The sequence below is a fragment of the Zea mays genome, chromosome 3, assembly GCF_902167145.1.
Source record: "Zea mays cultivar B73 chromosome 3, Zm-B73-REFERENCE-NAM-5.0, whole genome shotgun sequence".
Taxonomy (NCBI): Eukaryota; Viridiplantae; Streptophyta; class Magnoliopsida; order Poales; family Poaceae; genus Zea; species Zea mays.
The window spans coordinates 113,039,992-113,062,271 of record NC_050098.1 but is presented as its reverse complement, the minus strand read 5'-3'; positions in this window follow the sequence as shown (position 1 = coordinate 113,062,271).

Below are 22,280 nucleotides of genomic sequence, written 5' to 3'. Positions count from 1 at the left end.
CGACGCGCAGGAGCCCGAGGGTCTCGGCGTAGATGATGTTGAGGCTGCTGCCTCCGTCCATAAGGACCTTGGTGAGCCTGACATCGCCGATGACGGGGTCGACGACGAGCGGGTATTTCCCCGGGCTCGGCACGTGGTCGGGGTGGTCGGCTTGGTCGAGGTGATGGGCTTGTCGGACCAGTCTAGGTAGACTGGCGCCGCCACCTTCACCGAGCAGACCTCCCGGCGCTCTTGCTTGCGATGCCGTGCCGAGGCATTCGCCGCCTGCCCGCCGTAGATCATGAAGCAGTCGCGGACCTCGGGGAACTCTCCTGCTTGGTGATCTTCCTTCTTGTCATCGTCGCAGGCCCTGCCACCCTCCGCGGATGGCCCGGCCCTGTGGAAGTGGCGCCGAAGCATGACGCACTCCTCAAGGGTGTGCTTGACGGGCCCCTGATGATAGGGGCACGGCTCCTTGAGCACCTTGTCGAAGAGGTTGGCACCTCTAGGGGGCTTCCGAGGGTTCTTGTACTCGGCGGTGGCGATAAGGTCCGCGTCGGCGGCGTCGCGTTTCGCTTGCGACTTCTTCTTGCCTTTCTTCTTGGCGCCGCGCTGAGTAGACGCCTCGGGAGCATCTTCCGATGGGCGGCCCTGGGGCTGCTTGTCCTTTCGGAAGATGGCCTCGACCGCCTCCTGGCCAGAGGCACACTTGGTAGCGATGTCCATCAGCTCGCTCGCCCTGGTGGGGGTCTTGCGACCCAACTTGCTCACCAGGTCGCGGCAGGTGGTGCCGATGAGGAACGTGCCGATGACATCCGAGTCGGTGATGTTGGGCAGCCCGGTGCGCTGCTTCGAGAACCGCCGGATGTAGTCCCGGAGGGACTCTCCCGGCTGCTGCCGGCAGCTTCGGAGGTCCCAGGAATTCCCGGGGCGCACGTATGTGCCCTGGAAATTGCCGGCGAAAGCTTGGACTAGGTCGTCCCAGTTGGAGATCTGCCCCGGAGGCAGGTGCTCCAACCAGGCGCGAGTGGTGTCGGAGAGGAACAGGGGGAGGTTGCTGATGATGAGGTTGTCGTCGTCCGTTCCACCCAGTTGGCAGGCCAGACGGTAGTCCGCGAGCCACAGTTCCGGTCTCGTCTCCCCCGAGTACTTTGCGATAGTAGTCGGGGGTCGGAACCGGGTCGGGAACGGTGCCCGTCGGATGGCCCGGCTGAAGGCCTGCGGACCGGGTGGCTCGGGCGAGGGACTCCGATCCTCCCCGCTGTCGTAGCGTCCCCCACGCCTGGGGTGGTAGCCTCGGCGCACCCTCTCGTCGAGGTGGGCCCGACGGTCGCGGTGATGGTGCTCGTTGCCGAGGCGGCCCGGGGCCGCAGGCGCGGTGTTGCGCGTGCGCCCGGTATAGACCGAGGCTTCCCGCATGAATCGGGAAGTCGCGGCATGAGGTTCCGAGGGGTACCCCTGCCTTCGGGAGGCAGAGCTCTCGGCCCGTCGGACCGCGGCGCCTTCCAGGAGATTCTTGAGCTCCCCCTGGATTCGCCGTCCCTCGGTGGTGGATGGCTCCGGCATCACGCGGAGAAGCACCGCTGCTGCAGCCAGGTTCTGGCCGACTCCACTAGATGCGGGTGGCGGCCTGACCCTGGCGTCGTCGGCGACGCGGTGCTGAAAACCCTGGGGCAGATGACGTATTTCTCCGGCCGCGGGTTGGCCCGCCCATGCCTGCCCGACGTCCCGGCGGATCGGCTCAAGCACTCCTGCTCCCTCGTCGAGCCTGGCCTGCACCCCGCGGATTTGCTCGAGCTGTGGGTCGTGACCCCCCGCCGGAACGGGGACCACAGCTAGCTCCCGTGGGATGTCAACGCGGGGCACCAGCCTAGGGAGATCACCGTCCTCCGGCATGCCGCGCCACCCGCCGAGCCTCGGCCCGGTCGAGGGGTAGCTCTCCTTGGTGGAGATATTGCAGGTACGGGGCCTGCCAGTTTCGATCAGGCGTGGCCCCGCTTCGCTCCTCCTCGATGCGCAGTGCCTCACCCTCGGAGGCCGAGGGTACCTCGGGCTGAACCGAGGGCGCCTCGGGCCGAGCTGAGGGTGCCTCGGGCTGTACCGAGGGTACCTCGGGCTGGACCGAGGGTACCTCGGACTGCGCCGAGGGCGCCTCAGGCTCGGGCGTGTCGTCGATCTTGACGGAGGGTTGATGCAGATCCCGGGAGAAGACGTCTGGGGGAACCGTTGTTCGCCCCGAGGCTATTTTAGCCAGCTCGTCCGCAGTCTCGTTGTAGCGCCGAGCGATGTGGTTAAGCTCGAGCCCGTAGAACTTGTCTTCCAGGCGCCGAACCTCATCGCAGTAGGCCTCCATCTTCGGGTCGCGGCAGTGGGAGTTCTTCATGACTTGGTCGATGACGAGCTGCGAGTCACCGCGGGCGTCGAGGCGCCTGATCCCTAGCTCGATGGCGATCCGCAACCCGTTGACCAGAGCTTCATACTCAGCCACATTGTTGGACGCCGGGAAATGGAGGCGTAGCACATAGCGTAGGTGTTTCCCGAGGGGCGAGATGAAGAGTAGGCCTGCGCCGGCTCCCGTCTTCATCAGCGACCCGTCGAAAAACATGGTCCAGAGCTCCGGTTGGATCGGAGCCGTCGGTAGTTGGGTATCGACCCATTCGGCCACGAAGTCCGCCAAGACCTGGGACTTGATGGCCTTCCGAGGGGCGAACGAGATTGTCTCGCCCATGATTTCCACCGCCCACTTTGCAATCCTGCCCGAAGCCTCTCGGCACTGGATGATCTCCCCCAGGGGGAAGGACGACACCATAGTTATCGGATGAGACTCGAAGTAGTGTCGCAACTTCCGCCGTGTCAGGATCACTGCATACAGCAGCTTCTGAACTTGTGGGTAGCGGATCTTGGTTTCGGACAGTACCTCGCTGACGAAGTAAACTGGCCTCTGAACGGGCAATGCATGCCCCTCTTTTTGCCTCTCGACCACAATCGCGGCGCTGACCACCTGAGTGGTCGCGGCGACGTAGACCAAGAGGGCTTCTCCGGCAGCTGGAGGCACCAAGATAGGCGCCTTTGTGAGGAGCGCCTTCAGGTTCCCGAGAGCTTCCTCGGCCTCAGGGGTCCAAGTGAAGCACTCGGACTTCCTTAAGAGGCGGTACAGAGGCAGACCTCTTTCGTCGAGGCGTGAGATGAAGCGGCTCAGAGCCGCGAGACATCCCATGACCCTTTGTACGCCTTTTAAGTCCTTGATGGGCCCCATGCTGGTGATGGCTGCGATCTTCTCCGGGTTGGCTTCGATGCCCCGCTCGGAGACGATGAACCCCAAGAGCATGCCTCGGGGCACCCCGAAGACACACTTCTCGGGATTGAGCTTGACGCCTTTCGCCTTGAGACATCGGAATGTTACTTCAAGGTCGGAAAGGAGGTCGGAAGCTTTCCTTGTCTTGACTACGATGTCATCGACGTAGGCCTCGACCGTGCGACCGATGTGTTCGCCGAACACATGGTTCATGCACCGCTGGTACGTCGCGCCCGCATTCCTCAAGCCGAACGGCATGGTGACATAGCAGTACATGCCGAAGGGCGTGATGAAAGAAGTCGCGAGCTGGTCGGACTCTTTCATCCTTATTTGATGATACCCTGAGTAGGCATCGAGGAAAGACAGGGTTTCGCACCCAGCAGTGGAATCCACGATTTGATCGATGCGAGGCAGAGGGTAGGGAACCTTCGGACATGCTTTGTTGAGACCAGTGTAGTCTACACACATCCGCCATTTCCCCCCTTTCTTTCTCACAAGCACAGGGTTGGCAAGCCATTCGGGATGGAATACCTCTTTGATGAACCCTACCGCCATTAGCTTGTGGATCTCCTCGCCTATGGCTCTGTGCTTCTCCTCGTCGAATCGGTGCAGAGGCTGCTTGACGGGTCGGGCTCAGGCCCGAATATCCAGCGAGTGCTCGGCAACATCCCTCGGTATGCCGGGCATGTCCGAGGGACTCCACGCGAAGACGTCGGCGTTTGCGCGGAGAAAGTCGACGAGCACTGCTTCCTATTTGGGGTCGAGCCCGGAACCGATCCGGATCTGCTTGGAGGCGTCGCCACTGGGGTCGAGGGGGACGGCCTTGACCGTCTCCACTGGCTCGAAGTTGCCGGCATGACGCTTCACGTCCGGCACCTCTTTGGAGAGGCTTTCCAGGTCGGCGATGAGGGCCTCGGACTCGGCAAGGGCCTCGGCGTACTCCACGTCGCATTCGAACGCGTGTTTGTACGTGGGTCCGACGGTGATGACCCCGTTGGGGCCCGGCATCTTGAGCTTCAGGTAGGTGTAGTTGGGGACGACCATGAACTTCGCGTAGCATGGCCTTCCCAGTACCGCGTGGTTGGTTCCTCGGAACCCGACCACCTCGAACGTTAGGGTCTCCCTTCGGAAGTTGGAGGGCATTCCGAAGCAGACGGGAAGGTCGAGTCGTCTGAGGGGCTAGACGCGCTTCCCGGGTATGATCCCGTGGAAAGGCGCAGTGCCTGCTCGGACGGAGGACAGATCGACGCGCAGGAGCCCGAGGGTCTCGGCGTAGATGATGTTGAGGCTGCTGCCTCCGTCCATAAGGACCTTGGTGAGCCTGACATCGCCGATGACGGGGTCGACGACGAGCGGGTATTTCCCCAGGCTCGGCACGTGGTCGGGGTGGTCGGCTTGGTCGAGGTGATGGGCTTGTCGGACCAGTCTAGGTAGACTGGCGCCGCCACCTTCACCGAGCAGACCTCCCGGCGCTCTTGCTTGCGATGCCGAGCCGAGGCATTCGCCGCCTGCCCGCCGTAGATCATGAAGCAGTCGCGGACCTCGGGGAACTCTCCTGCTTGGTGATCTTCCTTGTCATCGTCGCGGGCCCTGCCACCCTCCGCGGGTGGCCCGGCCCTGTGGAAGTGGCGCCGAAGCATGACGCACTCCTCAAGGGTGTGCTTGACGGGCCCCTGATGATAGGGGCACGGCTCCTTGAGCACCTTGTCGAAGAGGTTGGCACCTCCAGGGGGCTTCCGAGGGTTCTTGTACTCGGCGGCGGCGACAAGGTCCGCATCAGCGGCGTCGCGTTTCGCTTGCGACTTCTTCTTGCCTTTCTTCTTGGCGCCGCGCTGAGTAGACGCCTCGGGAGCATCTTCCGATGGGCGGCCCTGGGGCTGCTTGTCCTTTCGGAAGATGGCCTCGACCGCCTCCTGGCCAGAGGCACACTTGGTAGCGATGTCCATCAGCTCGCTCGCCCTGGTGGGGGTCTTGCGACCCAACTTGCTCACCAGGTCGCGGCAGGTGGTGCCGGCGAGGAACGCGCCGATGACATCCGAGTCGGTGATGTTGGGCAGCCCGGTGCGCTGCTTCGAGAACCGCCGGATGTAGTCCCGGAGGGACTCTCCCGGCTGCTGCCGGCAACTTCGGAGGTCCTAGGAATTCCCGGGGCGCACGTATGTGCCCTGGAAATTGCCGGCGAAAGCTTGGACTAGGTCGTCCCAGTTGGAGATCTGCCCCGGAGGCAGGTGCTCCAACCAGGCGCGAGCGGTGTCGGAGAGGAACAGGGGGAGGTTGCGGATGATGAGGTTGTCGTCGTCCGTTCCACCCAGTTGGCAGGCCAGACGGTAGTCCGCGAGCCACAGTTCCGGTCTCATCTCCCCCGAGTACTTTGCGATAGTAGTCGGGGGTCGGAACCGGGTTGGGAACGGTGCCCGTCGGATGGCCCGGCTGAAGGCCTGCGGACCGGGTGGCTCGGGCGAGGGACTCCGATCCTCCCCGCTGTCGTAGCGTCCCCCGTGCCTGGGGTGGTAGCCTCGGCGCACCCTCTCGTCGAGGTGGGCCCGACGGTCGCGGTGATGGTGCTCGTTGCCGAGGCGGCCCGGGGCCGCAGGCGCGGTGTTGCGCGTGCGCCCGGTATAGACCGAGGCTTCCCGCATGAATCGGGAAGTCGCGGCATGAGGTTCCGAGGGGTACCCCTGCCTTCGGGAGGCAGAGCTCTCGGCCCGTCGGACCGCGGCGCCTTCCAGGAGATTCTTGAGCTCCCCCTGGATTCGCCGTCCCTCGGTGGTGGATGGCTCCGGCATCGCGCGGAGAAGCACCGCTGCTGCAGCCAGGTTCTGGCCGACTCCACTAGATGCGGGTGGCGGCCTGACCCTGGCGTCGTCGGCGACGCGGTGCTGAAAACCCTGGGGCAGATGACGTATTTCTCCGGCCGCGGGTTGGCCCGCCCATGCCTGCCCGACGTCCCGGCGGATCGGCTCAAGCACTCCTGCTCCCTCGTCGAGCCTGGCCTGCACCCCGCGGATTTGCTCGAGCTGTGGGTCGTGACCCCCCGCCGGAACGGGGACCACAGCTAGCTCCCGTGGGATGTCAACGCGGGGCACCAGCCTAGGGAGATCACCGTCCTCCGGCATGCCGAGATGATTGCCTTCGAAGGGACCCCCTAGGTCGACGTGGAAACATTCGCGGCTTGGGCCGCAGTCCTCGTCGTCGAGGCTGCGGCTACCGTCGGAACAGTCGGAGAGGCAGTAGTCACATGCGGTCATGAAGTCCCGCATGGCACTGGGGTTGCCAAGTCCAGAGAAATCCCAACAGATGCTGGGCTCGTCGTCTTCCTCAGACCCAGAGGGCCCGTAGGTCGAGACGTCCGTCAGCCGGTCCCAAGGCGACCGCATGCGAAACCCCAGAGGGTTTGGACTCGCCCCTACGAGAGCGCCCGCCAAAGCGAGGTCGCTAGGCGGGTTGAGGCTGAATCCAAATGACGTGGGATGGGAATCGGTCGGTACCTCTTGGTCGACGAGCGGCGATAAAGTCACGTCGGGGGCTGACTGCAACGTCGTCTCAGGTACGAGGGCGACGTCCTGCAGGCTCTCCGTGAGCGCGCTGGCGTCGTCCACTTGCTCGGGATTGGCGTGTCGCGGGGAGACGACGCTCATCTTCGTCTCAGGCGCGAAGTCGATACCCGGTGCGCCCCTCGTTGGGGTGTCGACGCTGTCGACTCGCTCGACAGCCGACGAGGCGCTGCCTCCTGCTCGGCCTTGGTTTCCCTGCCTTCCCCTCCGCCGACGGGGAAGAAGGCGTGACGAGCTCGAAGATTGTTCTTCCGCCATGCGGGGAAGACGTCGTCGATTCCACCACCGGCGGGCAGGCTGTCGGCCGCCATTGTCGTTGTCGCGCGGCGGTGGAAGGAGCATCATGTCGTAGCTGCCGTCGAGGGACATGAACTCAAGACTCCCGAAATGGAGCGCCGTCCCGGGCTGGAGAGGTTGCTGGAGACTGCCCATCTGGAGCTTGACGGGAAGCTGTTCGTCAACACGCAGCAGGCCCCTACCTGGCGCGCCAACTGTTGGCGTTTCGAGACCGGGGGGTCCCTCGGGCCGACGAGTGAGTGTCGCCGCGTGCCCCAGCCCAGATGGGTCGAGCGCGAGGGCGAGCGCGAAGGGGGGAGAAGCGAGGCGGCCGGAGACCGGCGTGAGAGAGGTGGGAATCCCGCGGCCTTCGTGTTCGTCCCGCGCCCAGTTCGGGTGCACTTGCAGTAGGGGGTTACAAGCGTCCACGCGGGAGAGGGAAGCGAGCGGCCCCCAAGAGAGCGCCTGTCTCGTCCTCGTCCCCGCGCGGCCAACCCTCTCTAAGAGGGCCCTGGTCCTTCCTTTTATAGGCGTAAGGAGAGGATCCAGGCGTACAATGGGGGTGTAGCGGAGTGCTACATGTCTAGCGGGGGAGAGCTAGCGCCCTAAGTACATGCCGTCGTGGCAGCCGGAGAGATTTTGGCACCCAGCGGGTGTGATGTCGTGGCCGTCGGAGGAGCGATGGAGCCTGGCGGAGGGACAGCTGTCGGAGCGGTTGGGTCCTTGCTGACGTCCTCTTGCTTCCGTAAGGGGGCTGAGAGCCGCCGTCGTCACAGAGCATGCGGGGCGCCATCATTGCCTATCTGGCGGAGCTAGCCAGATGGGACACCGGTCTTGTTCCCTGCGGCCCAAGTCAGCTCGGGGTAGGGTGATGATGGCGCTTCCTGTTGACGTGACTGGCCTGCGCCCTAGGTTGGGCGATGTGGAGGCTCCTCCGAAGCCGAGGTCGAGCCTGTCTTCCGTGACCGAGGCCGAGTCCGAGCCCCTGGGTCGGGCGAGGCGGAGGTCGTCGGCTGAGGCCAGGGCGGAGTCCGAGCCCTGGGGTCGGTTGAAGCGGAGTTCGTCGTCTTCTGGGGCTGAGCCCGAGTCCGAGCCCTGGGGTCGGGCGGAGCGGAGTTCGTCGTCTTCTGGGGCTGAGCCCGAGTCCGAGCCCTGGGGTCGGGCGGAGCGGAGTTCGCCGTCTTCCGGGACTTTAGCCTGAGTCTGAGCCCTGGGGTCGGGCGGAGCGGAGTTCGCCGTCTTCCGGGACTTTAGCCCGAGTCCGAGCCCTGGGGTCGGGCGGAGCGGAGTTCGCCGTCTTCCGGGGCTTAGCCCGAGTCCGAGCCCTGGGGTCGGGCGGAGCGGAGTTCGCCGTCTTCCGGGACTTTAGCCCGAGTCCGAGCCCTGGGTCGGGCGGAGCGGAGTTTCCTATGGTGCCTTTGGCAGGGCCTGACTGCTTGTCAGTCTCACTCTGTCAAGTGGCACTTCAGTCGGAGTGGAGCAGGCGGCGCTGTCCTTCTGTCAGGCCGGTCAGTGGAGCAGCGAAGTGACGGCGGTCACTTCGGCTCTGCCGGGGGGCGCGCGTCAGGATAAAGGTGTCAGGCCACCTTTGCGTTAAATGCTCCTGCGATTTGGTCGGTCGGTGCGGCGATTTAGTCAGGGTTGCTTCTTAGCGAAGGCAGGGCCTCGGGCAAGCCATAAATATGTTCGCTGTCGGAGGGGGGCCTCGGGCGAGACGGAAATCCTCTGAGGTCGGCTGCCCTTGTCCGAGGCTAGGCTCGGGCGAGGCGTGATCAAGTCGCTCGAATGGACCGATCCCTGACTTAATCGTACCCATCAGGCCTTAGCAACTTTATGCTGATGGGGGTTACCAGCTGAGAATTAGGAGTCTTGAGGGTACCCCTAATTATGGTCCCCGACACAACCTTAGCCGAATCGCCTCACCAACCGACCGTATCGCAGGCGCATTCAATACGAGGATCGCCTGACACCTTATCCTGACACACGTGCCTCATTCGGCAAGGTCGAAGTGACCGCAGTCACTTCGCCCTTCCACTGACCGACCTGACAGGAAAACAGCGCCGCTCACCCCGCTCCGATTGTTGTGCCACCCACCAGGGTGAGGCTGACAACAGCTAAGTTCGGCCTCAGGCGCAACAGGAAGCTCGACCTCGCCCGACCTTGGGCCTCGGCCTTAGGAGGAGGTCTCCGCCTCGCCCAACCCCAGGGCTCGGCCCCCACCTCGGCCTTGGAAGGTGGTCTCCACCTCGCCCGACCCCAGGGTTCGGCCTCAACCTCGGCCTCGAAAAGTGGTCTCCGCCTCGCCCGACCCCAGGGCTCGGCCTCAACCTCGACCTCGGGAGGAATCGCGTCCTCGCCCGACCCCAGCTTCGGCCTCAGAAGGAGTCTCCGTCTCGCCCGACCTTGGGCTCGGACCGACCACGCCACGGGGATACATCATTACCCTACCCCTAGCTAGCTCAGGCTACGGGAGAACAAGACCGGCGTCCCATCTGGCTCGCCCCGGTAAATAAGTAATGATGACTCCCCGTGTGCGTCCATGACGACGGTGGTTCTCAGCCCCCTAAGGGAAGCAAGGAGACGTCAGCAAGATCCCAGCAGCCCCGACAGCTGTGCTTCTACAGGGCTCAAGCGCTCCTACGATGGCCACGATACCGCGTACATAGGGCTCTAGCACCTCTCCGACAGCCACGTTGGCATGTACATAGGGCTCAGGCACCGCTCTGCCGGACAAGTTAGCGCATAGCTACACCCCCATTGTACACCTGGACCCTCTCCTTGCATCTATAAAAGGGAGGTCCACGACCTTCATACGAGAGGGTCGCGCGGGAGAAGGAGCTGACGAACAGGCTCACTCACTCTCTCTCTCTCTCTTGCGAACGCTTGTAACCCCTACTACGAGCACACCCCCTGGCACGGGGTAACACGAGCCGCGTTTTCCCCCCTTGTGTTCCATATCGCGCCAACTCATCTGGGCTGGGACGCGCAACGACAAATTTACTCGTCGGTCCAGGGACCCCCCGGGGTCGAAACGCCGACACCCCTAATATACTTTAATAATTAACAACAAGTCATGCTAGTTCATGTTTAGAAAAAGAACCCCAATAAAATATATACTCTCTTCACCTTAATATATAAGATATAACCATCAAACACAAAAAAACATTTAGTTTTCTCGCTCAACATTATTAATATTAGTACTATACCATTGTTCGTGTGTTTAGAGATCACCGTACCTTATCTTATACTACCTTTATTTTCGAATATTTGTCACCCTCTAGTTCATTTTTAAACTAAACCACGACAAATAAAAAAGAACGAAGGAAGTACTATATATATATATATATATATATATATATATATATATATATATATATATATATATATATATATATATATATATATATATATAGTCCATGTGCATGGGAACGGCGACACTTTTGTTGAAGTTGACCATGAGAGTTGAGACCTATTACAGGTAAGAAATTTGGTTATCGATCTCTATCTACCTTCTCTTCTACATTGTTTCTGTCCATCATCCTTTCTCTCTCGCCACTACCTTCCTTCCATCGTTCTGATGCGAGATTTTAAATATGAAAGGGAGGCTCAGGATTCGCCGTCTCACGATGGCGAAACAGTCTCTTTCATCTGGTCCGTTGGGTGGTTACCCAGAGGATCCAGAGTTGGAACGTTTTCTAGATTTGGAGTGATTGCATCGGATGAACGAATGCTTAGTCGCATCAACTAGTAAAACGGGTCCAGTTGTTCATGGAGTAGAGAATTTTCATGGAGGCCGTTTCTGGGCTCTTGCAAACAACTCCGATTCAGACTCAGATGTGGAACAAACCAATGTTCTACCAAAGACACGACAATTGCATGGCTCCATGTTGACTGGTTTAGGACAGCAGTTGGCACCACCGGTATCATCAGTGGTTCCACAATATTTCCCAGCCGGATCTATTCTATCTCCAGTGTTGTCAACAGCTTCCGGGCATAGGTCTGTTGGATCTTTTTCCTCGCTGATGTTGGAGTCTGCGCAGAAACGAAACGATCAGCGGCCTTGGCAGGGACGCATTCCAGCGCCTCGAGTGTCACCGTGTTTAACAATGGGAGATGCAATCAGCAGGGCCAGAATCATACAGAAAAAAGCAAACTCTTGGCCACGATCTGGGATTACTAAGATACATTCTTCTTTGGATCAGCGACAGCCATCAACCGTAATTAGGAAAGAATTTCAAAATTCTTCTAATGGGCGTATTCTCAGGCATAATGCTGGGTGCGTTGATGGTCCAGCGTCCTCTGTTTCACGTACAATGAAATTGGACCCTCGTATGCCGTATAGGCCGCCCACAGTTGGCCTTGTCTCCCTATTTGCACGAACGGGCACCAATATTGGGGCGTCTAGGGCTCCTATTGCACGAGAGCATTCTGCAAACAAATCTTCCGTCGCCCCTCTGTCTTTCGCTGCTTCCTACACTCAAGTGGCGGCTCGGTCCATGGAGGGGGGAATCGCCAAGGAGCGACTGGGCGGGGAGGTGCACAGGAAAGCCACGGTGGTCGCTCTTCTGGCTAGGGGCAGTTCGTGGGGCGTTATGGGTACAGGAGGCCGCTCGGTTCTTTCAATGGCTATCGTGGCGGCTTCGATCAGGCTGGGAGAGGCCGATCCAATTCCAAGTTGGTTGGTTTTTCTGCTGGTTCGCGTGGTTGCTTTTCTGGAACTGGAACTTCATTGCATCAGGGGGCAGTATCCAGGGTGGCAGGGGCCTCAATCAGCCGGTCTTTTTGCCATCAGTCTCGGATGCGCAGAAATTGGCTGGGGTAGCTGCTCCCACCACTGACCTTTTGGCTCAAGCAGTGGCACTGTTGAGCCAGGCTATTAACCCACCGAGGCCTCATATTACCTCGGCTGCTGCTTCCATGGTGCCTGGTCAGTCACAATTTTCTTGAGAGGATAAAGGAAAAGGAGTGTCGGATGAGCATCTTGTAGTCAAGCCTCCTGGGACAGAGAAACCAGCAGCGAAGGAGGGCAAGACACCATACTACTACAGGTGCCTTACTAAGGGGCATGTCATGAAGGTTTGCACAGCCAAACTCTATTGTGACATATGTCGATCTGAGGCACATAATACTGAGAGGTGTTCGCAGTTTCGGGGAGATAAACCATCTGCATTAACGTGTGGTTACGCAGTGGATGGTTTGGGTTTTTTCTACATCCCTTTCGTTCATCAGCAGATTCAGAAGGTCGAAGCTCAGGCTGCTTCTGTGAGGGTCTCTGATGGCACGCTTTCTGAGGCTCAGATCATTTCTGAATTGGAAAGGCTGGTCTCCAGCAAGTGGAATTGGGAGGTTGTGAAAGTCGGTCCTAACTTGTTCAGGACATTTTTCCCGTCTCATGATGATCTGGCTCATATGTTAGAATGGGGAGCGGTGCATACCAGATACAATGCAGTGATGAAAATTGAAGAAGCATCGGGGAAGTCTCTTGCCAAGTCGGAACTCAAGAAAGTTTGGGTTCAGTTCATTGGAATTCCTCCTGACATGTTGCAGTTCAAGTTGATTTGGGCGGTAGGTTCAGTTCTTGGGGTGACCAAAGCGGTGGATATGAGTTTTACAAACAAATATAATGTTGGCTGTCTTCAGGTTTGTGTGCTTGATCCTAGCATCATTCCACAATTTGTGGATGTTGTGATTGGTGATTTTCTATATGAACTGCAGTTCCGGGTGGAAGAGAAGACTTTGGAGGATAATCCTGTGCTGATGGATATGGATGATTATGATAGTGGAGAAAATAATGCGAACTCATCAAATAATAGTGCCCCAGATAATCATAAAGGGGGAGCTGCTCCTAATGTCATTGGGTCAGCTAGCAACATTGAAGGGGAACCAAAGAACAAGGATGTGAACGTAAAGAAAGTGGGGCTGCTAGGAGGGCAAGAGACATATGTTCTCATGGACAGTGAGATGGAGGGATCTGTACTGGTACCAGGCTCAGGTGCTCCAGATTTGTCCTTTGGTGATGGGGCCGTAGTTAGCAAGATTTCAAGTTTGTTAACTCCTGAAGGCTTAGCACTTGCGGCAGTGCCGGAGGCAGTGGTTGGCTCCTCTGTCATGAAGAGAAGTAAGAGGAGAGCAGCATCAAGCGCAGGTGACTCCATTGTGAGAGCTTCCAAGCTTAAGGCTGCAAGGAATTTGGACACTGCGTTCAGTGAAGGTATGGTGCACTCATCTACTGTTACAAAATTTGATCACAATGAAGTTCTTTCAAACCTACAGTCATTAGGCTTTTCTTTCCATAATGAATCGGTTGGGTTACGCAAGTTTGTAGAATTTCTGGTTAATAATAAAAATTCTGGACCTAGTTTGCAGGTTAGTCATGATGTTTTTAGAAGAGCTATAGAAAAAGGAGAGAGAGAGTTGTTAGAAGAAGCAGAGCTTGATAAGCTCATGTTAAGTAATCTCTGTAGTGTGGTTTTAGAGGAGGTGATGGACGCACATAGTGAGCATGAGATTTTTGCTCGTACAGTGAAGTATCATCATCATTCAAAATTTGGTAAAAATTCAGCTAAACTCTCTAGTATTTCAAAATGAAGGGCATTTTCTGGAATTTAGATGGTTTTAAAGACCCCAAAAAACCTAGATTTGTTTCTGACCTGATTAAGGAACAAAATCTATTCTTCATTCCCATTTCGGAAACATTATGTCGTTCGTTTACTGATCCGTTTTTGCGCAATTTAAGTGGAGGTAAAAACTTCTTGTGGCACTGTAAGGAGCCAGATGGTCGATCAGGAGGCATTTTGATGGGTGTTGATTAGAATGTGTTTGATATTGGAGGGATTGACGAGGGAGAGTTTTATGTTAAGTTTACTCTGTGTAATAAGAGTGATGCTTTTAAATGGGTGTTGGCAGTGGTTTATGGACCTGCACAAGTGGATAAGAAGGAGCTTTTTTTGGCTGAGTTGGTGCAGTTTACTAGTCATGCGACTCTGCCCCTCGCCATCGGCGGTGATTTTAATATTCTTAGGAATCAAAACGAGAAAAATAAACCTTTGACTGACCAACGTTGGCCTTTCCTTTTTAATGTCGTAATCGATGGTCTTAACTTAAAAGAGATAGAGATGTCAGGTCGCCAGTTTACTTGGGCAAATAACCTTCCTAATCCCACATACGAGAAATTAGATCGGGTCCTTGTTACAACGGAATGGGATCAGAAATTTCCATTATCTTCGGTTGTTGCCCTCAACCGTGATATATCTAACCATACACCGTTGTTACTGAACTCAGGGGAAGCCACATCTTGTCCCTGCCAACAACCTTTTAAATTTGAATTAGGTTGGTTGCTTAGGGATGGTTTTCATGATATGGTTCATGACATCTGGACAAATGAAGTCAGTGGTCAAACACCTATGGAGAAGTGGCAAAACAAAATAAGAAGATTACGTCATCATCTTCGTGGTTGGGCAAAAAACACCAGTGGTGCTTATAAAAAGGAAAAGAAGAATATTTTAAATAAGTTGGATTCATTAGATAAGAAGGCGGAGCATGACAACTTGTTGGCACACGAGTTAGATTTAAAGCAGTGCCTTCAAAATAGATTAGCTGAGTTGTTGAGGGAGGAAGAGATTAAGTGGTATCAACGAGCAAAATCGACTCATTTGCTTCAGGGTGATGCTAACACAAGATATTTTCATTTGGTCGCAAGTGGAAGGCATAGAAAGTCTAGAATTTTCCAGCTCAGGAACGGGAATGACGTGGTTGAAGGTGATGCCGAACTAAAGAGGTATATCACTTCTTACTACAAGGGGTTGTTTGGACCGGCGCCGACTTCTGAGATTACTCTAGACGAGAGCCTGGTTCATGATATTCCTCAGGTCTCAGTGGAGGAAAATTCTTACCTTACTTCTGAGTTCAGTGAAGATGAAATTAGGAAAGCGATTTCCCAAATGCAGCATAATAAGGCACCGGGCCCTGATGGCTTCCCGACCGAGTTTTTCCAAGCCTTTTGGGACCTAATCAAGACTGAACTTATGACTTTATTCGGGGATTTTCATGCGAGAAACCTTCTGTTACATAGTCTTAATTTCGGAACGATTATTCTACTCCCAAAATGCAAGGATGCCTTAACTATTCAGCAGTATAGGCCTATATGTTTACTGAATGTAAGTTTCAAAATTTTTACAAAAGTACTTACAAATAGGCTCTCTGATATAGCTAATAAGTCAATTTGCCCCACCCAGACTGCTTTCATACCGGGGCGGAATATAATGGAGGGGTGATTATTTTACATGAAACGATCCACGAGCTCCATCGTAAGAAACAAAGTGGGGTAATTCTTAAAATCGACTTTGAAAAAGCCTACGATAAAGTGAACTGGGCTTTTGTGCCACAGACTCTACGTATGAAGGGATTTTCCAGCGAATGGTGTAATTGGATTAATTCAATCATGACAAGGGGTCATGTTGGAATCAAAGTCAATGACCAGATAGGAGGAAATTTTCAGACTTACAAAGGCTTGAGACAAGGGGATCCTCTTTCTCCGATTCTGTTTAACATAGTAGTGGATATGCTGGCTATTCTTGTTAACAGGGCAAAAAATGATGGACAATTTGAAGGTCTTATCCCGCACCTGGTTGACGGTGGTTTATCAATTCTGCAATACGCAGATGACACCTTGTTGTTTCTAGATCATGACTTGGCCAAGGCATCTAACTTAAAGCTTTTGTTGTTAGCCTTTGAACTAGTGTCGGGTTTAAAGATTAATTATCATAAGAGTGAGTTGTTTTGTTTTGGTCGGGCGTAGAATGAGGAAGACAGTTATATTTGCCTATTTGGATGCAAAAAAGGGGTATACCCTTTCAAGTATCTTGGAATCCCAATGCATTTTAGGAAATTAAGTAATATTGACTAGAAAGTAGTGGAAGACAAAATTGAAAGGAAATTAAGTAGCTGGAAAGGGAAACTGATGTCGGTCGGAGGTCGTCTAGTTCTGTTAAATTCTGTTCTAACAAGTTTGGTAATGTTCATGTTGTCTTTTTTCGAGGTCCCAAAGGGAGTCCTAGGAAAAATAGACTACTTTAGATCACAGTTCTTCTGGCAAGGTAGTGATTACAAAAAGAAATATAGACTTGCTAAATGGGAAATTCTTTTCCAGCCAAAAGAAGTAGGGGGTTTGGGTATTCAGAATATAGACATCCAAAACAAGTGTCTGCTAAGTAAATGGTTGTTTAAATTGTTGAATGAGGATGGTTTGTGGCAAACTTTGCTTAGGAAAAAATATCTGAGTAGATACACGCTCACAAAAGTAACCTCAAAACCAGGTGACTCCCATTTCTGGGCAGGTTTGATGAAAGTGAAGGACACCTTCCTAAATTTAGGTTCTTTTATCTTGAAAAACGGGACTCAGATTAGGTTTTGGGAGGACCGCTGGTTGGGGTTGCAACCTCTAATGACCCAATATCCATCGTTGTATAATATAGCGCGCAAAAAGAATGCTACTGTAGCATCGGTTTTCGAAACGGTTCCGCTTAATGTTTCTTTTCAAAGAGCATTGGTGGGTGAAAACCTGAGGTTATGGCATCTGTTGGTTCTCATAGTAGCTCAGGTTGAGCTATGTGGGGAAAATGATATGTTCAGATGGGATTTATCTGTGATGGGTCTTTTCTCTGTCAGGTCAATGTATAGAGCACTCCTTAACAATAATCATGTGACTTATAATAAGACTCTATGGTCTTTGAAGGTACCATTGAAGATAAAAATCTTTATGTGGTATTTAATTAGAGGGGTGGTTTTAACAAAAGATAATCTTCTGAGGCGTAATTGGCATGGAGATAGCAAGTGTGCCTTTTGTCACTCGGATGAATCGATTCAACACTTGTTTTTTGCTTGTCACTATGCCCAGTTCATGTGGAGGTTAGTTTTTTGGAGTTTGGGTTTCAATCAACCGAGATCAGTTAGACACGCTTTTGGGAATTGGCTGTTTGGGATGCCTTCGAAAACTAAACACTTGATTATTTCAGGTGTTGCTGCTATATGCTGGGCTATCTGGATAAGTAGGAATGATTTAGTTTTTGACAAAAAACCCGTGTTAACATACTTGCAGGTACTCTTTAGGGCGACACATTGGTTTAGGACGTGGGCTGATCTTCATAAACAAGAAGAGGGTATCCAAATAAAGGAAGCTTGTCGACGGTTAGAGTGCACGGCTCTACAGATTTTTGCTCAACATGGATGGAGGTTTACAAATCGAATTGCTTCATAGTTTTGTCTATGGATTGTGTGTCTTTTTCTGGTTATCAAACTGTGGTCTACTATGGTGTGTTTTGGGAGGTCTGTCCCTCCATATGTGGTTAGTCGTGTGACTACTTCATGTAAAAACTTTTGGTGTGTTGGCTAATCCTCCAAACGAGGAGAAGCTGGACTGGTATGACTTAAATAACTGTGATTGTGTCGTATAGTATATACACACGCAACACAAATTCCATCGAGTTTCAATTCCTCACAAGTGGATTCACATAGATGCCACACTTATTAATTATAACATGCCATCTAATTTCTGTCCTGCAGCTGTTGCAGTACATCTATACCAATATACATGCAAGACCCACCAGCTAATCAGCTGTCAACTATGTCGTTGTTTAGTATGCTGCTAACTGTTGGGGCATTGAGTCCCTGACAAGGTGGAAAAGGAACAAGGCTTACTCAAGCAGTTACGACGGCGAGATGGACCGGAAGGAACCTCACTGGCAGTTGAACGTCGTCGTCGCCTCTTCAGCATGGCCATATTGTCTTGGGCTCGTCGTCGTCGACGAAGGGGACCGGCTCGGAGTGCGCCTTCTTGCGTCGCCGACGCGTCGTCGCCCGATCCGTCCCGTGGTCACACTTGCCGTGGAAAGGGGCCGTTACTTTCTTCTTATGTGCGCGAAGCCACGCTGGGGGTGAACAACGCTCCTCTTCATCTGGCGTGAGAGATAAGAAGAGCGTCGCCTAGGGCGTCGTAGGGGCGCCGTTGTGGCTTCAAGGAGTGTCATGTAGCCTCTACGCTAGGTACAAGATTAGGGGAGGGGAGACCAAGGGTGAACCGTTGCAACCAGTTTAGGCTATCTGTAACGGTCACCACTAAATTTTTTCTCCTATATACTACTATGCAGCCACGTCAGCAAGATTCTTTCCCCTATATTCACTCTTCCCTAAAAATTCCCCTATCTCCCACTCTATACATATAATACACATTTCTTTCCAACTAACTTCAACTACCTCATTTTTTCTTTTCATTTCTTTCAAACGTGTTGCAGGTTACGCAGAGTTTAGATTTTTTTAATAATGTCTTCAACAATTTGTTTTTGAAAATTTTCTTTGCCATGCCCTATGTACGAATGGGACAATCACTGTGCTCGCTTGTCCAAAATGAAAGTACATATTTAGGCAGGAAATATGTTAACCACATTAATAGGTAGTTTCAAAATCATGTGCTTTCAAGGTCAGATAATACTTTTTATTTATACAGGAAGGCATCCTGAAAGCATGAAACAAAGTTCTCCAACACAAGGTAACAATTGATAAATAGTTTGGAGTACTCCCTTGGCAATAATGACCATCTCTTAGCCATACATATTATTGCTTCTGTACATAGCTAGTATGAACTACAAATTAAAATTTTAAACCCACGATAAGGAGGAAGATATAAATAACAAATTTGAACAGTAAATGTAGGGTTTAGTGAAAACCATCCAACTTCACAAGGTAGTAACTAACTAAACAATCTGTACATTTACAAGTCAAGTTAGACCACACTCTCCATTTGATTGCAAATAAAGGAGATACTTTCAGTACAAAGGTAGAAGATGCTACTGGTACAACTAATTGCCTAGCTCATTTGTGTATTGCTAGGTGAACATATAAGACCATTTTTCTCTCAACTACCATAACTACCATCCTTCTCATTTTCCTGAGATTGATTATACCTGCAAAACAAGATAATCAACAATGCCGCTGATGATGTCCAAACGTCCAGGTGCCCTTGCTTGCTACATATATTTTTGTGTATCTTAGATTGTCCATTATTCAAGTACACACAAACGAGGTACAGATACAAATCAAGGATCATAGTTATCAGAACTGAAGTTACATGTATCCATGGAAAGTATAAGAAAAAATAGAGATGAATCAAGGAAAAGAGAGAGATTAGTGCAAGAAACATGGTCACTGAAAACAAAATGGTTCTGAACTTTATACAAAGTATTACGGTTCACTAAAAGAAAATAGAGTAGTACTGAATCTAAGTGAAAAAATCGAATTGCATTAGTAGGAACTATGAAAGAATAAGTACAACTTTTGAAATGCAAATTACAACCATATGGACACACAAAGTATAAGACGAAGGTACCATAAACATACGAGATATGTAACTATCCAGTCCTGTGGAATACAAGGAACCTAACAGTCATGATTGAACTTGTGAAAACGTTAATTATAATTTTGTTACTACTAATTAAATTGACTGTAAGGATTTCAATGTGATCAATCAACTAATCTTGTACCCACAAGGAGACCAAAAAGGTTGAAACGAGGCAGCGATGTCGAAGCTTTGCGCAAACTATGAGACACCAATAAACCCTAAACGAAGCAACAAGGATTGAGTACTGGAACAAGTAAACCCTAACCCTGAATCGAATTTTTGCATTATCGCATATCGATGGTGTCAGATCCGTGGTAACCGGATCCGCGAGGTTCACGGTCGATTTCCACATCAATGAACTAGGCATCAAAGCATCAAAGATCTGGAAGTGCTTCTTACCGGTTGGATTGCAGATCCTTGGTCGGTGCAAGGATAGGGGTGATGCGAAGTTCAGATCTGAGGATGGTGTCGTCTGCCGGAGTGGGGGACGACGGATCAACCGGTGAACAACTACGATAGTGAGATGGACCGGAAGGAACCTCACTAGCAGTGGAACGTCGCCGTCGCCTCTTTAGCATGGCGCTGTCGTCCTTGGGCTCGTCGTTGTCGATGAAGGGGACCGACTCGAAATGCGCCTTCTTGCATCGCCGACGCATCGTCGCCCGATCGCCACCCGATCCGTCCCGTGGTCGCACTTGCCGTGGAAGGGGGCCCTTGTTGTCTTCTTGTGCGCTTGAAGCCACGCTGAGGGTGAACATGCTCCTCTTCATCTGGTGTGAGAGAGAAGAGGAGCGTCGCCTAGGGACGTCGTAGGGGGCGCCGTTGCGGCTTCAAGGAGTGCCATGCAGCCCCTACACGAGGTACAAGATTAGGGGAGGGGAGACCAAGGGTGGACTGTTGCAACCAGTCTAAGGTCATACATACGGATCGAAAGCTCGGCCTATTCTCGGGATAGGGCTAGGCATTCAGTTTTTAAACTTCGGTTCGGTTTTTCGGTTTTAAAAAACTTTTGTTTTTTTCAAATATTAGAAACCGACCAGTTTTCTAGAAAATGAAAAACCGATGAGTACAGTTTTGGTTTTTTACTTTGGTTTTTCGGTAAAAACCAAATTCCAAACTTATACTCAAGAAGGCTACAACACAACACATTACACACAATTTAAAAAAATAAAATAAAAATTATATAGGTACAAATATTTAAAGATATATCATACATCACATACAAATAAGTGAATAACAATTTGATTGCATTACATATTTAGTTCACATAATCAAAGAGTCAAATTTTTTAATTGATAAAGTTTGGTATTTGGGTTTTTTGGTATTTCGGTTCGGTATACGGTAAAAACCGATTACGATATCGAATATCGAAATTCTTAGATGTAAAAATCAAATCGAACTAAAAAACCAAAATTTCAGTTCGGTTAGATATGGTCCGGTGTGGTTTTTGATTTACGGTCAAAAAAAATTTTGGCCAACCCTGTTCTCGGGAGCCTTTGTTTTCTTGTTGTTGTGTCTGAGAGGGAATATAAGGGACCCTGCATCGGATTGGCTAGCCTATAGTGACCAAAACGGATCGAAGTGCAATCATTCATGCATGTAGGGTGAGCAGCGAACCTAGCTGTGACCAAAAGTTGCAATCAGGCAACTTTGCTTTTGAGCACGCATGCATATGGCCGAACCTACTAATTAACAGACGATCAACCAATATAGATGCTCCATGTGGAAGGCAGGGAAGACGTTCCGTTTCGGTGTCTTCGGCGTCATTACTTTGCTTTTGCTCATTCTGCTGGTGGTGCTATTTTTTTTATTTGTGACATTTTTCCGATAGCTAACTTAGCAATAATAGTACGACTAATTCCATACCATTCCAGGATTAATAATTGTAGTTTATTTTCAATTCCACTTGTGTCTAGTTAACACTAGCACGTATAAATGGCCAAACGGGCCACCCAGCACGATAATGGCCCGGCCCCACTAGGCACAACACTATTTGGACACGACATGGTTAGGCACGTTTATTAACAGTGTCGTGTTGACACGACACTAGTGCGTGAACCCTGGCCTAGACACGGCCCACAGACCTCTTAGCCGTGTCGGGCTAGCACAACGGCACGGCAAGCATGTTAGTGCCTGTGTCGGTCCAAGGCACTACGCCCAGAAAACCAGCAGCAGTACTGACCATAGCTTATGGTCCAATTGAGAACAATATAGCACGAATAAACTCAAGTTAAACATCTCAACCACACAACAGCACAAAACACAATGTCAACACAACTATCAACTGAGAACAATACACAACGTAAAGAACACAATTCAAATATTGAAATAAAGAAAATAATAAGTTGTTTAGTGCAATGGTTGCCTCATTAAAACCCTATCTAGATAAAAACTCACCCTTATGAGAAAACCCTAGATAAGACAAAGGAGTACAACCCAGCTCATAGTTTCATCAGTTCATAGTTCATAGTTGTCAGAGTTCACAGATTACACAGAGGCATAGAGCTATTACAACACAGGGAGGACTAGCCTAAGGACAAAATGCCAGATTAAGCCAAAGGACTAGCCTGAGTTGGATCAGACTGAGATGGCCGAGATGATTGGGATGATAGAGGAGTCTCCATTGGGCCGTCATCAAGATATAGTTCAGAGAAGGCTTCTTCAAGTTCCTTGTTCTTGACGGTGTGCTAACTCCTTGTGTTCCCCTTCTCCCAGTCCTTGATGCAGGTCAGCATCTCGACCAAGTCCAAGTTCAGTCAACGTCGACACTCCTCGATAATCCTTC